At 42.5% G+C, this 15,060-nt stretch overlaps 1 protein-coding gene across 2 annotated transcripts in view; it reads right to left on the bottom strand.

The window, feature by feature from the left end:
- SEMA5A (semaphorin 5A) overlaps nt 1–15,060 on the bottom strand; it is a 1,729,347-nt gene that overhangs the window by 655,785 nt on the left and 1,058,502 nt on the right. The gene's annotated exons all lie outside the window — the stretch shown is intronic.

Genomic DNA, 15,060 nt, shown 5'->3' with positions numbered 1-15,060 from the left:
CTCAGAGCTTACTGTGACCCAGAGACGTCCCAGCCCTTCCTAAACTTTCCAGGCCCTGTGAGGGAGAGAGGGAGTCCCGCCTCAACTTTCACAACAAACACAGACACTTCTCAGCAGCCCCCAGTATCATCGTAACATAAGGACATTTGAGTATGTTTAAAATATGTCCCGTGCTCATTTAAACAATTCCCCCCCCCATTTTTGCAAACAAGTTCGATGCACCTGTAAGTGTATATATGAACATATTTTTTCTAAAAACCCACTAATATAAAGATTGCACATTGTAGGCGAGTAGGTAAAATAATGCCTAGGACCAGGCGATCTCCTTAGAATGGCTGGTAATGTGACCAGAGTGAGTCTAATTCACACACAAAACTCCCAACACTACTGCTATCAACACATGTACGCCACCCACATAAAGCGGCACACAGGTACACAAGCCATCATGCACAATAATACAACAGCCTGCATGAGACACACAAATGCCAGAACTTCCAAGTTTTCTATTCCATGGGTCATCCAGTTCAAGTGATTTTCTTTTTTCTCCCTGGGTTTGTAGTCCTGTTTGACATTTAATTCATTCAGCCCTACAAGGACCAGAATCAAGAAAAGTATCCGAGCGCTTTACACGAGCACCAGTTACTGTTTTTGACAATATCCTTGTGTATTTCGCTGCTTCAAAAATCATAAATCTCAAAACGTCTTTTCCACCTTTCAGATAATCTGTCAATTTTTATTAGTCATTTATTTTTTAAATGCTTAATTTTTAGTGATAAATGCAAAGATCTAGAAACAACGGTGCCACTTCTGCTTTGGCTCCCAAGATCAATGTGTATGTGTCTAGATCTATGTGTGTGTGTGTGGTTCTGTATGTGTGTGTGTGTGGCTGTGTGTGTATGTGTATGTGGCTCTGTGTATGTATGTGTGGCTCTGTGTGTGTGGCTTTGTGTGTGGGGCTCTGTGTAAGTGTGGGTGGCTCTGTGTGTGTGGGGGAGGCTCTATGTGTGTGTATGTGTGTGCCTCTGTGTGTGTGGCTCTGTGTGGGTGACTTTTTTGTAGGTGGCTCTATGCGTGGGTGGCTCTGTGTGTGGATAACTGTGTGTGTGTATGTAGGTGGCTCGTTATGGGTGGCTCTATTTGTGTGTGGGTTGCTCTATGTGAATAGCTCTGTGTAGGTGTCTCTGTGTGGGTGGCTCTGTGTGTGTGGGTGGCTTTATGTGTGTGGCTCTGTGTGTGGGTGCAAATGCAATAGGTCTCGCATTTGAGAGAGATTAAGCTATTTACATTGTAAATAACAATGCAGTTTCTTTAAATGTTTTAAAAACAAAAACATAAACAAAAATAATGTCATGAGCAATGCCAATAGCTCTAACTTTAACAATGCAGAGACCATTGCATTGTAAATGCTTGTTCCTATCTGTCCCCTGTAAGAGGAAGTGCTGCCTTGCTTTGCTAAGTTAGTTCTGTAAGTGCACCTGGCTGTTCCCAGTAAACCCTGGGTGCAGGGAATGCCTGAAGCCACAGTCCTGCCCTGCTTCACTCACACTGCGGCAGCAGATTGTGCAAGACCCCTCTATGTAAATGTCAGTGGAATATGGAAGTTGAACCCCCCCCCCCAACCTTCCAGTCTCCTATGAAACTTTGTGGACATATAATGTTTCACAAAGGTTGAAGCAGGTTCATCATAGAGAACCTAAGTGACGTTAATACAAGACATCCTTTTCTATAACTGCATGCTGTGTCACTATGTGCGAGTGCCAATTGGCCCCGGGGACAGGGTGTAGCGGAACAAAAGTGGAACAAAACTTTATGGGCCCGATTCACAGAACTAACTTAAGAGAAAATCCTAAACTTACTACCATTTTGGTATTCACAGAAGGCACTTACTCATTTTGGTATTCACAGAAGGCACTTACTCATTGATGAGTAAGTGCCTTCTGTGAATACCAAAATGAGTAAGTTACTCAAAATGAGTAAGTTGCTCATTTTGAGTAACTTACTCATTTTGGAATTCACAGAAGGCACTTACTCATTGATGAGTAAGTGCCTTCTGTGAATACCAACATGAGTAAGTGCCTTCTGTGAATACCAAAATGAGTAAGTGCCTTCTGTGAATACTAAAATAAGTAAGTGCCTTCTGTGAACACCAAAATGGTAGTAAGTTTAGGATTTTGTCTTAAGTTAGTTCTGTGAATCGGGCACGAGGTTCATGGAGGTATGGTGTAAATATACTTGTTTGCATTTATACTATTTCCAGTCCCACACCATAGTGCAGAAACACTTGGGTGTCTACCATAAAAAACATATGTTTACAAATTCATCAGAAGTGCTTACACTCTTTTTCTTTAAAGGCAGGAAGATGAGTGATGTTTAAATATAGGTATGTGTGAGTGTGTGTCTGTATCTATGTGTGTGTGTGTGTGTGTGTATATATGTTCTGTGTGTATGTCTATAAACATATACAGACACACAGACATATACATATATATTCACTGAAACAGCCAAGAGTTAAGGTGAAGCTAAAATTAGTTTGATTATAACAGCTCAACATTTATTAAAAAATAAACTCAGAAATGTACCTGAAAATCACAGTTAAACTGCAATAGTGGCTATGAATTAAAACCTAACATTCACTGAAATTTACAAGTTCTGGTTAAGATCACAATCCATAACCAGCACAACAGCAATACAAACCATAATTTATACACCAAATGCATAGCTCGTTATCTCACTCTTAATGAAACAGATGCAAATCATCTTACATATGAGATCAGATATCACATTACACTTACCACTTTGACAGAAACAACTATGAATGTTGTATCATTTATAGGTTTGATGAAGTGTTGTTGCTTAATTCCATTTTGATTTTAGGCCTTCTGATTTATTGACATTAATACAGAGAGGATATAAGCATTGCATTTGGTGTGCAAGTTGGGGTTTGCATGGCAGTTGTTCTAGTTATGAATTGTGATTCTAGCCATAGCTTGACAGTTTCTGAGGGGGTTTTCGGTTTTATTTGTAACCACATTATCACTTTAAATGTGGTTTTTGGGTGAATGTCTGATTTTTTAAAAGACACATGTTGAACTATTCTGACCAAGCTAACCCTAACTTTACTTCAACCTTGATTCTTTCAGTGAATTTCTGGGGTGTTTTGATCAAATACCACATCCTAGAGTTCCCTGGTCCCAGCCCTCAGCGGGCAGCAAACCCCTACTGTGCACAGCTTCAGATGTACCGACAGGCCCTGTGCCTTAACCTCTACAGACAGCCAACCGCCACTAGGCACAGCCATCAGCTCAGAGGAGGTTTGCCACTGGACCTGGCCTTCTTCCCCAGGGGAGAATCTAGAGCCATGGCAATCACTAACAATGTTCTTATCATTTGGACACACTAGGAACCCTACTGGCAATAGAATCAGCAGCAAATTTCTTTGGTTCTATCTCCGGGTATAGGCTTAACACCAATAAATCAAACATCCTCTCAGCAGGTTTTTTAGGATCTTGAGTTTGCATTCTTTATAATCATCATGAATTAACCTAGGGGTTTTGCTAAAAGAGCTTTATGATCATCCTAGACCCAGTAACTACAAAGTCACGCAGCGGGCTGCTATTCGTCTTCTAAAGGAAGACCCGGCATTCTCCCCCAAAGGAGAATCTGAAGTCATGGCATGTGCTGACGATGTTCTTATCATTAGGACCCCTGCCACCAATTAAAGAAGAGGCACAGTAATTTTGTTCCATCTCCTCGTCTAAACTAATAATGATAAAACACATTGGTTCTATCTCCAAGTATAGGATTAATAATAATAAAACACAAATCCTCTAGCATGTGTGTTAGGATCTTGAGTTTTCATTCCTTTATAATCTTCTGGGTAATACATTAACCTAGTGGTTTTGCTTAAACAGCTCTATGGCCATCTTAGACCCAGCAACTATGAAGCCGCCCATTGGAATGCTATTCGTCTTCTAAAGACATGGGAGTCTCTCTTTAGTTGGCTGAATCAACCAATCAAGATGGTCCTCTTAACAATGATTTTGCTCAGTGCCCCTACTTTGGTGCACTCTTTGCATACCTTTGGCCAGACCCTGAGCCTCACCCTCAGTGAGCAGCCAACTCCCACTGGAATCGGCCATCGCCTCAGAGTGGGTTTGTCACAGGGCCTGGCCTTCTTCTACAAGGGAGACTCTAATGTCATGGCATATGCAAACAATGTTCTTATCATTAGTGCCCATTGGGAACCCTACCAGCAATAGAAGCTGAGGCACAGTAATTTATGATAATCCGATAGTCCTTTTACCAAAGAATTTGAATCTATTTAGGATGCCACTGGTGCATGTGCACCAGTCCCTTTCAAAAAACACTTGATGCATTTCTCGATTCTTTCATTTGCGCCCATAAAAAACACAACATTTGATCAGCTTTCTCTAGCTCCCTCTAATTAGGAGAGGTTGGGACTTACCTAATTTTCAGAACTACTACTGGGATGCATTAGCGTAAAGACTAATACTTTTAGTTCAGAATATCTCTTTAACGTCAACTTTTACATATACATGTTTCAAGACCCCACAGCATTTGTTCTTGTACCAATTCACCTATCCCACATGTCATCTCCAATATGTTAGTTCTAATGGGTATCTGTCTCCTATGGTAGGATATCTGTCCTCAATTCAAAATTCAAAATCCCTGTGTTACTTAGATATTCCCTCATCTGGGAAAAAACAACATTCCTGGCGTAATTCTGATCTTCGTTTTATTCATCAACTAGTTCACCATGACTCTGAAATATTTCCTGGTGATTCAAGATGAATTAATATATTCCACATCCACCGTATTTCAAATATTTACAAACTTGAAAATATGCTCTTAACACTGATGCAGCTGTCAACCCTTTACTAAAATCTGTAATCTATTCAACTTTCCATAAAGATCCCTCATTCAATCAGCTTTTCAACAGCAGTTGTTTGTTACAAAAAATGGCATTCTGCCGCTTTTTGTTTAACACTTCATATGCTCCAGCAAGATTGTGACATAATTCCCTAAACTTTTGATTCTCTGACTGCAAAGTGAGAGGAGTTTGTAAACACCAATCCCCATGTTAAAAACATAAGCAACAATTTGTCAGAAGACATAGCCTGGCATTTGACCTCTGTCCTGGAAGCACAGCAAATATGGCACGATAAATACAGAATTTAAAGGCATCTTTATTTACTGATTGGACTTTCATGACCCACTCAAAAACTTAACTCACAACCTACCAGTGGGTCGAGACCAACTGTTTAGGAAACACTGCTATAGAGGCTAGTATCTTAGATTGGGCCAAAAAAATGATCCTTTAGGCTTAATAAGGTAATTAATCTGGAACTTTGTTGATTTTCTTTTGAGGGCGCAATATGATACCTCTATAACTACATTCAGACTCCACCACTGCCATACTTTATTTGACTCATACATTCCTACATCCAATTTTCTTAGATGGCATCCAAAAAAGGAACACCGGACTATTGCCCTCAATGTCACTCAACAACTGCAGATTGTGTTCTAATACTTGCCTCCTCCCCAATTCTTCTCCAATATTGGTTACAGACTTTCCTGGGCTCTTGATACACGTATAAATCCTGAAGAATAACTAATCATGTTGAGGATCAATACTATAACTCGTAACAACTTTGTCTTCTTGATAGACCTGATTGCCCTACAATCTGCCTGACATTGGTGGGATTCTACTTATCCAGATCGTAACTCCTGGATGCATGAACTTGTGGATGTTGCTTTCCTGGTGATAGTCTGACTAGGGTGACAAAGGCTGGGGCCTTTCTCAGGAACATCTTACATTTATATGTGACATGGCAGGCCTCTCTAAAGTTAATTAAGTTCTGGGACCCATCCCACCGGGTCTTTCTGCCAAGGAAAGAAACACACCTTTATACTTCCAGCCCATTGTCCAGGTCTGGGAGCAGTTTTCACACCTATTTCAATCATCATTTAGGCCACGTACAAGCTGGGCAGTGACTGAAGAGCTAATGGCAATTAGTCTCCAGAGCTTCAGGCAGTGTAAAGGTAAGGAAAAGGAAAGTTTCTAAAAGGTATATTTCTATTATATTTAATAAATATCCAACTTCACAATTAGATAGGAATTTTATTAAATATAAAAATACATTCTTGAATGCAGTCTGTAGCTGGTGCATATCTAAAGTTATAGAGAAAAGTGTATAATCTATACAGTGACGTAATTCTTTTATTCTAGAGGTTTTGTGGATTCTAAATCTATTTAGACAAACAATGGATGTGTCTCCTTTATCATGGCATTTTATCAAATGGTGTTTTATTAAAATTAATACTCAATAGATGATTCTGAGTGTTTATCATTTTATTACATCGGCATCCCCCCTAATTTCTCTGAAACAAGATCATCATGCCTGATGGGTTTGCATATAAATCATGGGTGCCCTGTTATTGTTCGATGCATTTGGTATAAATGCATGCCTCAGTCTAAGAATTATGCATTTTGGGTCTGCTGTGACTGGATACTTGAGAACATCTTTAACAGCTGTCAGAATTTGAAAATATGGGAATGCACCATAATCCATGGGTGAATGCGTGGGACCAACCAGGCTCCACCCACCGAACTACTTCCCAGGGCAGAGTAAAGCAAGGAAGTGACTTATGCTGCCTTGCGTTACTCGATTTACCAACCAACGCAAGGTAACTTTACATTGCTTGGTAAATCTAACTTAGAGATTGCGTTGCCCTCGGGGCACCCTGTGTGATGCAAGAACAACGTAATCCCTTGATAAATCTGGCCCAACCTGTTCTGGAATTGAGACAGCAAGCTTCCTATACTGGTTCCTCTCTCAAGGTGTTTCACCTGTGAGTTCTGATCATTTGTTTCCAGCATTGCATATGGGTACATATGACTGGTCAGGGTTCATTTTAATATTCTCTTGTGGCTCGGTCTATGTTCCATCTGTTCCAGAAGGGGTGTAATTTGCTGAACATTGTCAACCATTTTTCAAGTCCTTATAAAACAGTACCATTAAGAATATAACATTGCAATAATATTACTTGTTAGGGTTTATATGACAGGGGAGAATACTATGGGCCCTGATTTAGTCTTTAGCATACGAGTACTCAGTCACAAATTTGAAATATACCATGTACAACTTATTACATAAGCATTATAGCCTAAGTGACTGCACTATTTTTAGGTCTCGCTAGAGCCAGCGCATGCGCAGGTCTGGTGAGACATTTAGTAAGCGGGTTTTTAAAGTGCTGCCAAAGGCAGTCACCAGCTTGCTGTTACGCGCACAAGCGCGAGCTCCACCTCTCCAATGTTCTGTTGCTTGTTTAATTTGCAGCGCGCGGCGCGCGCGCTTGTCTTTTCTTGTTTTACTTTTACCGGCGCGCGCGCACCACTCGCGTGCTTTTATTTTCTTTCAGCGCGCCCGCGCGCACACACAACACCCGGGCTTGTTGAGGCTGTGCCAGCTGTCTGTAAAGGCCTAGAGTAGGAGCGCCCAGCATAGGCCCCAGAGATACAAATTCTTGCAGCCTCTCAGGTTGCTCCCAGAAGATAATTGGCATCCCTTGAGTCACCAGTGGATGGTGGGGTCAGGTACAGACGTGAGTAATGCTTTCTTCAGAAACCCTCCCTCTTTCACAAGTTCTCAAAGGTCAGTGAAAGTAAAGAACACCTTCGCTTCTTTAGTTTCTTTCTCCGTTTCACTGCACAGTGCAGCCATTTGTCCGGCTTGCCACTTCCCTTGTGTCTGACCCGGTGTGTCACCCCTGACTTTCGCAGGAGGAGCCGCTTCACCAGTGTGATCCAGTGACGTGTTTGTACGTAGAAGGTTTTGGTGCTCTTTGATCTGCCGTGGATCAGCCTCATTTTACAGGTGATGTCCTGTTTTACATGTTAGCGTGACTTCGTTTGTATGTCATATTTTATGTGTTGTCTCTTTTTTGCATGTCTTGTTCTTTTTGTTGAACGTCTTTTGCCTTTTATTATATCTTATTTTATATGCAGTTGGCGTGTACTCTTTATATTGCCTTTTTCGTGTCTGTTGTTTGCTTTCTTTCCAGCGTGTTTTTGATATTACTGCTTTTACAGTTGTATTTGTCTTGCTTAACAAGTTGATGATTCATTTATTGTTTGTTGGTGTGTCTTGATTTTCTCGTTGTTGTGTGTTTTGTTTTTGCACCCTCCCCAATGGTGCTGTTCTCTCTGCTTTCTGTTTAGAGTTTATCTTTATTACAGAGCTGGCATGTTGTTTCCTTCCTGCAGACACACCTGCTAATAATGGGCCAGGACTAAAAGTGAAATGATAGGTCTGCAGTTTTGTGCCACATTTCCTGCCATTCCTTGTTTCCCACCCATGTTTTAAAGAGCTTTACTGCTGTGCTCATGAATTGTGCCTGTCTGCTATTTCTAGCATTCTGTTTGTTGGAGACTAGTCTCTCCCTTCCAGTGCACGCTTCTTGCGCTTTGGACCTGGGGCGAGTGTGTGCACATGAATAAAAGTCACCGTGGTTTAATTATGACGACTGACACAAAGCTGGTTTGCTTTAAAAGATTCATGTGTACTGAGCAGTGAATAATGAAAGACAAATATTTTCAGAAAATAAAAACAATAACATTAATAACGTGGACCACCCTACAACACACACCACAAACTAAATGATGACTCAGCTTAGCAACTTACCCATTATTTATTGTTACCCAGCTGAGAAATGTTCTTCTTGTCAAGTGCTTTATGTGTATACGTGTGTACATATGTTCACTTGCTGTTGCTTTGCGGGCTGCTCTACCTACCCTCCAGCCAATACTTCCCCAGTCGGAAAACCGAACTTGGCGCAGCAGAACTAATAAATATGTCATCGGTGTTCATTTGACAAAGCCATACGTGGGTGACTTCCCACAACCCCCCAAACCCCGCAATTAGAAACAGCTTGCACCGGCCGGGCTGGAAATATGTGTTTTATTCCCTACAGCTGACTGCAGGGGTGGGATGGGGGTCACACATGAAGAAATAATTGTGTGATTTGGATAACAGGGGTTTTGGTTGCATGTTTCCACGTTCAAATACACCCAGCTAGGCACCTTATAAAAACACTCATTGGTCAGTCAGTTGCTCTCGCCTTCAAGAGCCATTGGCTTTATCTATATTTTTACCATTGTGCACAGCAGTACAGTTGCTCTGCAGCATGGCATAGCCAATAGGTCTCGTCTTTGGGACCTTATATTTAGTTATGCAGCACAATATCCTTGGCGCAACAACATCAACTGTTGCATGGCTAAACACTTAAAAGGTCCCAAAGGTGAGACCTATTGGCTATGCCAATGCTTGTTGTTTTTAGCATCTGGATTTTTTTTTAAATTGAGGTAGTTTTGTCCAAAAACATCTGCTGCACAAGGGGCCACGTTCACACTGACCAGCTATCTTATATGCTTGTGTTGCCATCCCTGCTTCATGATCATTGCGCATCCACACCAGTCCATTCACCCAATCACATCTTCCATGCTCTCCTACTACCCGGACACATGTGGCCCACAGAGATACCTGCCCGGTCCCGGCTAGACCCAGCACCCACCTGGCTGATTCTGGGATCGCAGGCATACACTAACTGCATGGCTGAACATTATGGTGTACTGTGTTCACATCTCACTTTAGTCTGCCTAAGACTAGTGGTGCTTCTCACTCTGGCATGCTGAGTACATTTCCTCTGTTCCCATCCCTTCGGAAATCTGTTTCTCTCCCTTCCTGTTGAACAAAAGTGCCATTTTCACCCTGAGGGCTATTGAGCACTGGGGTGTTAACTTTTCATGCTCTGTGCTATTACTTGGGCAATTCATTTATATATTTCAGCTCAGTATGTGAGATTTCTCTTGTAACTTTGGGTCCCAAGTTTTCACCCACACTTGCATTCATCGTGTAAGGATTTGTCACTACTGTCTGGAGTATAGAGGAAAAGCTCTGCAAGAACATTCCCTTGCACTCCTGGGCCCCTAGTACTCATAGGGCGCACTTTTCCTGTTCACGCCACGGCACACTTTTAAAAAGGTGTGCCATGCGAAAACAGGTAAAATTCGCCCTATAACAGGGAATGCACTGTCCCCAGGGCAGCTGTAAACTCGTGCTGCCCTAGGGGCAGCACATTCAAGTAAAATAGGGATCAGCTGCTTTAAAGAAGCTCCTTGTTTCACTGTGCAGGCAGCAATCTTCCCGCACTTTAAAGAGGGATTTGAGATCCCTTTGCAGGCAGGTGCAGTGAGTGATTGCACCCGCCTGCAAGGGGGTGTTTGGGGTTCCATAGGACCCCAATCCCTCCTCCAGAGGGCTGCCATCAGGGGGTGTAATCGCCGTGCACCTACTGACTGCTTCTTTGCAATTGCACCCACTTACATAATACGGCACGGGCAAATAAATAAAGAGATTCCCTCATTTGTATGGGGGCATGAAGGAATGTCTTCTTGAAATAGCGCTGGTGCTACATGTGCGCCAGTGCTATTTGTAATACAAAAGGGCCAGCACAAGCGTCTGTGGCCCTTTCTGTAATGCCAAGGGGCCCCGGGGCGCACATACCCATTGCACCCCCAGGGCACTTTCCGTAATATGGCCCCTGGTTTCAAAATATCCCCTTGCCCCAACAAAGTATATTGATGTCAAACCTCTGATTAACCAACAGCCAGTGAAGAAACATAAGCTAGTGAAAATTATAACTGTAGTGTTAACAAAAACATATAGGGAGCTACACAGCACCAGCCTAGCCATAGGTATAGCATAATAATGTGTACTCGTGCACCAGAAAAGGAGGGCAATCAGAGAAGGCCCAGTAATCCATATGTACATGTGCCAATGAGAGCTGCTGCTGAATGAGTCAAAGAGTGCTATATGGGCAAGAATAGGAATTGGCGAAATGAGCAATAGTCATGCACTTTTTTTAAAGGCAGGGATACGGCTACTGCCAAACAAACACAGCCCATCAATGATGAAGAAAGTGGTTGAGCAATCAAAGATGGCAACATGAGCACAAACTGCGCAATCTTTACAAGGTGCAGATTCACCCTATTCTTGCAAGGTTAAAGGAAGCCACAAATTTTAGCAAGATTTCATGCCCCAAGCCCCTCTAAAGCTCACAAAGGCTCCTAAAGACTGTACGATACCACCTTCCTGGGGCATCTCGATAATTGTACCCATTCATAACAAGCATTTGCAATGCAATCGGTCTCGCATTTGTGAAAGTTAGAACTATATGTGTTGTTCCCTTCATAAACAAGAAAAATAAATGTATTTTTGAGAAGATCGGGCAGCTGTCTGGCCAGTGGGCAAATACACGAGATGACAACATTCACTGCGTTTAAGTGCTTCAATTAATGCAATGGGAATGCACTTTTAGTTTGTCTTAACCCAATATATAAAATGGAAACCTGTAACCTCTTTCAAGTTAAAGTGGATTATTAAGCATGCTGGGTACAAAATATTTATTGGTTCAAACCGATTGAAATTGCACTCGTTAATGTCCATGAGCAATATGTACTTAGACAGCTACGGTCAAGAGACCTCTGCTGTTGTCGACAGACCCAGAAAGTGGAGTCCGGCAGAAGGGAGCAAGACTGGGATGTAATCATGTTCTCTGCATCTCTATTGATCGAGTCTGAATGCCACCGTAGCACAGCATTCAGTGCTGAATGGTAACTGCATTGTAGGAGAAATTACATCGGGGGCAAAGCTGCAGTAGTAATACACATCTAACACAGGCAAGAGAGTGATGTACAATAGAATGTAATGCCATATAGTACAGGAACTCTTTGGCATGCAATAAAAAAATGTAAATGTAAACCGACCCAAACATTGTAACTCCCGACCCTACCAATAATATTTTCCAACTTCTGCCACATGACATTTATTGTGCCTTGCGTGTAGACCTGTGGAGGGGGCTGATTGCACAATCTGTGGCATTTCCCCCTCGCTGAATGGTGTCGTGAAGCCGCCTCACACTGCATCCAGTTAAGCTGAGGAGAGCCGGTAATGGTGATAATCTGCCCCACCTCCTTGCCCCGGTCCGCACACCTCTGATACAGGAAACTAAGTGAAATCGACAGCATCTGGTGAATGATCCCCCTTATTTTCCACGTTGTGCAGCGTGCTCAAGAAATGCACATAGCCTACTCCATGGAACAAATTTGTTATCTCCGCCAGAAAGGAGAAAATGGGTTTTAGTGGGCAGCCTTTTGACAGAGCCATCACATGAGAGGCAGGGGCAGTGGACTGCTAAACAAAAAGGATCAGGAAATCAAGCGGAAAGAAATCCAGGGCAGGCTGAGCCAGTCTGGAGAGAGGCAGGGAACGATAGAAACAAGCCCGGGAGTGGTGCGCGCGCACTGTAGGGTATGCAGCTGCCATTGAAACCTGATCCAGAACAGATGACCCCCCTGCATGCTCCTGATACCCTTAGGCCATGAGAGTGCAAGTTTTGAGGCGAGGCGGGACAAGCACCCGTCTTTGGCCATTTGCGTGCTTTCAATTATTGAAAGCCACACGCAAAGGCCAATGGGATGTGTGGGAGGAGGCAATCCCACACGGAGAAGGCTCTTGGAATTCTGAAGTGATTCCAAGAGCCCTCTCCTAGAGAAGCGCTTACGCGCTTCGCTCTAGGCGAGACCTAAAAAGGGCGATAAATCAGATCTTAAAAATTATCGCCCTATTCCACTCTTGGATTCCTCAGTACATTGAGAAGTAGGATTTTATTTAAGAGGCTGGAAGAGTGGGCAAGGGAATATTCTATTTTATCATCAGCTCAGTTTTGTTTTAGAAAGGGTCTAGGGACTATAGAGCATTGTGTTAACTTAGATCTGTTGATTGAGAAATACACGAGAGCCAAACCAGGCACTCTTCATCTTTGTTTCGTGGATCTAACTAGCTCATTTGATCTAGTTGATCATACAATCCTTTAGTCATTGCTGCTCTCTCTTGGTGCCTCCAGGGCAATTATTTGTTTCCTTGCACGCCTGTACCAATATTTATCAAGTACAGTCCAAACGCTGGCCCACTTTTAAAGTGGGTAGAGGTATCCTACAAGGCTGTGTGTTAGCCCCTCTATTGTTTTCATTTTTTATTAAGAGGGTTGACAACTTTTTGCAGGTCGATGCTCCCTGCATCGCCGGGCTTTCTATACCAGTGTTATTATATGCTGGTGATGTATTGTTATCTAAGACCCCAGTTGATTTACAGAAACTGCTGAATGCCTTTGGGGAGTTAATGTCACCTAAAAATATGGTGATTAACAAATCTAAAACCCTCACAATGATCTGTGGGCATAAACCAAAAAGAAAATAGATCCTTTTTTATTGAAAATACCCCAATTATCAGAGTAAACTCCTTTTGTTATTTGGGTGTCCTATTTACGACCAATGGTTCATGGGCCCCACAGCTTTTAAACACTAAAGCTAAAATAAGTAAAAACTCTCATGGTATCTTCAGGTTTTCAACTAAATTGGGTAGTCGATCCTTTAGAGAAATGGTGGAGATATACAAGGCTAGAGGCGTGGCTATTGCCGCATATAGGGCCATACCTCCAGCAAACACCTGCACGTTGAGGAAAATTGTTTATTAAAATGCTTACTTTGTTTACCTGCTTCTGCTACAACAGTGATTAACCATCGAGGGGTTTGCTTACAGTACTTGGAGGACCTGCTTTTGGTAAGACGTCTGCTACCTTGGTTCTCCGTATGGTAGAGAGAGGAAACCAGTTTTACCAAATCAACTCTCTCACATTGTCTAATCTTGGATAACATCTCGCGGATTCCCTGGCTATTCTACATAAATTCTTCTTTTAGCACTTTATTTAAATTGACAGTGTGATCAGATCCTCTCCAGGTGTTATCACTCACTAAGAAATGCATTAAAGATACTTTTTTTCAGCTTAGATCTCCTGAGGAGGGTTGTCAAAGCTATTTATGCTGTGTTACCAACATCCAACACTGTTTTGTTCTGACAAGATTCAGAATCGGTACCGTGCAACATTTGGTTGCTTTTCCCTACTATGAAGTCTTGCCTCCTTGATACGGTTCCTTGCCCATGTGAAGGCTTGAATAAACAAAGCATGTTGCACTTTATGTTGCACTGCAATCTATATTCGAACTACAGGCGTTTTTAATCTTAAACCAATTTTTGCTACACAGAACATTAGATCTCACAAAGTTGCCCTGACATTTTTGCATGCACTAAGTGAACACCCAGTGTGTTTTAATGTTGCTCTTTCTATCTTGAAGGCCATTAATCTGAGGGAAAGCATTATGTAATAGATGTTCTTTTGGTTTTAGAAAACTGTAATGACTATAAGATGATGACGATGGTCCATTTTTATGTATGCTATCTGGATCTGGGTAACACTGTTTTCACCATGTGTGTTATCTGGATTCCTTTTTTATATTGTTTTTATTATATGTTTCAGGCACTTTTAGGGTTGTTTTTAACTTGCCTAATAAAGTTTCTTAATGGCAGGCAAGCTTTAGATGGGTCTTGGCTCATACCCGAGCCAGAGAAGCGCCCTTTTATTTTTCTGTGACAGGCTCTGACTCATGGTGTGTGCGGGGCTGGGCCAGTCAATGACAGGCAAGAGTGGTGGGCTCTTAGAAGTGTGCAAGTAAGTTTGGCCGGCCGTCTTAGGCCCGTCAAACAGACATGCGCACTTTTATTTCTCCAACCCAGCTATGTTCACAGCTGGGTTAGAGAAAAGATGCAATCTCTCAAGCAGTGTCTGAGTGGCAGACCAGGCTGCTCAGACCAATCCTGGTACTGCTTTCATAGCATGAGAGCAGCATCTGGTTTGAGTGGGAAGCCCATGCCTTCCCAGTGGCTGCCAAGAGTGAAGCACCGAGGTGGCTGTCGGCGTGAGGCAGCGAGAGGTAAGTTTTTCTTTTTATATGATTTCTACCCTCAATTACCCGTCCTGCCCTCCCCCCCACCCCTCACTTTCATTGTGCGGCGGCTGCCGCTGGTAAAATCTCATGATTTGGACCACCAAGGTTTGATGCAGGAGACTGAGAACTATGCT

This window comes from Triturus cristatus, chromosome 5_1, assembly GCF_964204655.1.
Source record: "Triturus cristatus chromosome 5_1, aTriCri1.1, whole genome shotgun sequence".
Taxonomy (NCBI): Eukaryota; Metazoa; Chordata; class Amphibia; order Caudata; family Salamandridae; genus Triturus; species Triturus cristatus.
This window is presented reverse-complemented; position numbering and strand designations above follow the sequence as displayed.